Raw genomic sequence first — 2,677 nt, 5'->3', positions numbered from 1 at the left:
AAAAGTGGTTCAACAACCTTTTCTTGGGTCAATAATTTTTTTCGGCGAGCTAGCTAAAAATTTTCTAACTCACTTTTTTATCTAAACATATAAAGTAAAGTATGTTCTGAGCTTGCTGGGAGTAAAATAAGAACTAGGAGAGACACTTAGGGCCCACATGGAAAAATTTCAACATATCATACTTGGAGGTTCAAAGCCTACCCACAGAGACAGTCATTATGAAATTTGTTAATGAACTTTAGGATGAACCCATCTCCCAATTCATCTCTAAACGGTATCAACTTCTATGAAAAATGTACAATAATAGATAGAAAAATACATTAATGTAGAGGAAGCGGCTTAAATTAGGAAACCTCATCAAGCTTGGAGAAAACATACCAAACAAAGACAAAGTCAATAAAAAAGGATGAATATAACTCTTCAAGTCGTACAAAAAGGTACCACTCATTTTCTTTCATAAGAGTTTCTATGATAGAAGTCTATAGGAATATTTGTGATGTGGAAAAAATTCCTCTAGCACCTCGATCAATCAAAAGAAAGACAAGTGACAAAAGGAGAGAGTATTGTGAAGGTCATTGAATTTATGACCATCACACTAACAACTACTACGACTTAAAAAATGTGATAGAAAAGTTGTCTCAAAATGGAATATTGGATAATTACCTCCTCCTCTCTCCCTCCCCCTTCCAGCAAGGTCGGACAACAAAAAGGCGTCGAGAGTCAAAAGAGCAAGATCGATTAGAGGAGTTGTAGAAGGTCCCAGAAAAATATGCTCACATAATTATTGGGGACTTTGTCGGAAGTGGGACAAAAAAATTCTCCTAAAAGAATGCTTCAAAGAGGTCTACCAATTTAAAAAAAATAGATACAAATCTAACTTGTTAGAGATAACATATACCAAGGAAGATGCCAAAGGCATAATGCTAGACCACGATAATTTATTAGCAATAACCATGGTATTAGTAAACACCAACCTCAAGACTTTGATCGATCAAAAAAGCGTTCTTTGGTGCAACAAAAGTTTGAAAACTAACAATTTAGCTGCATATTTGAATATCAATGAATAATGATATTGGTTTTCGTTTTTATTTTAATTTTTTTCTGGTTATACCTGGATAAGAGATTAAATACTTGTTTGTATCAATTTTTTAACAAAACAATACTTTTTTAAAAAAAAGTAAAATATTTTTGTTGAATTTTAATTATGTTTAAATATATATTTTTTAAAAATATTTAATTAAAAATAGAAATTATTTATTTTTTTCAAAAAGTCAATACATTGTTTTAAAAAAAATAAAAAGAAGTTTTTATTACTTAAATTTTTTTTAAAAGAAATCTATCTAAATATATAAAATATTTTTTATTAATTTTTTTTTCAAAAAAAATAAATATTTTTTTCTAAACACCACTCTAAACTGACTTTGAAATATTCAAATTATCACCACACTTATATTGATTAATTTGCTCATGGAGTAGGCTTAACTTGGGGAGTGGGAGTGGGAGTAGATTTCTCTTTAGTTCTATTGTTATGTTATTTTATTTGAGTAAATGTCTAAAATGGTCCTTAAATTTCAAATCGGTATTCAATTTAGTCCTTTATTTTTAAAAATGACCAACTAAATCCCTTAAATTAAAAAACGTGCGTCTCCATTCGTCCCTCGCAGAAGCGTTGTCTAGACGTTGCTGATGTGGAACGTTAACTACCATGTGGGCATTCTAGTTGTATGCTGATGTGTACCAAGATTGAATTGATTCAAATTGGTATATGGAATTGTCTAATAATACCCAAATTGGTCCATTTCAATTAGAAAACCCTAATTGTCTTCTCTTCTTCGAACGGTATGCTGTGTCCTTCTCTTCTTCGACTCTCCTTCTATGTCTTTCTCTTTTTCGACTCTCCTTCTCTTCTTCGTCCTCTCTTCTTTGCCCTAATACCGAAATTGATTTCTCGTCTGCGTGAGTGATTATGGGTGGTGGTGAGAGAAGCCAAAGTAGCTCAAGTAGGAACAACTCTGCAGGGAGACCTTATATCAGCAAAGAAATACGCAATAGGGGAGGTAAGAATGCCGTTTTCTATAATTGTGGGCTTCGAACGGTGATGAAGTACTCAACGACAGCAGAAAATCCTAGTAGACCATTTTATGGTTGTCCGAACTATGAGGTAAGGTTATGGCTGTGAAGAAAATGTTAAGATGGTTTCACTTTGACTTTGGATTCACCTGCATTTTTTACTTTGCAGTATGGAATCCATTGTAATTTTTTTCGCTGGACTGATGGATGTGAAGAACTAGTTTGTGCAACACCTATTCCACAAGAAGTTTTGCATGAGTTAAATTGGAGGATGACAAGCTTGGAGAGTGATGTTAAGACGGTGAATATGATGACAATGGTGCTACTGGCTTTTGTAGTTACTTTTGGTGTGTATTTAGGTGTTAGCTTGTTGGGGTTTATATTCAACAAATGATAATTATGTTATGAAATTTTAAATATCTTAAGTGGTATGTAATGTCTTGATGAAGATGGAATAAAATGAAACACTAATTTTACATGAGTTCAAGTCTTGATGCTGCACTTGTTCTGCTAAAATTGTGTTCAATTAAACCAAAAAGAGATAAATCAAAACATGAACTAAACCAAAAAATTCATTAATTTAACATAACATAACTATTTCCGGAAC

This window comes from Arachis hypogaea, chromosome 3, assembly GCF_003086295.3.
Source record: "Arachis hypogaea cultivar Tifrunner chromosome 3, arahy.Tifrunner.gnm2.J5K5, whole genome shotgun sequence".
NCBI lineage: Eukaryota > Viridiplantae > Streptophyta > Magnoliopsida > Fabales > Fabaceae > Arachis > Arachis hypogaea.
This window is presented reverse-complemented; position numbering follows the sequence as displayed.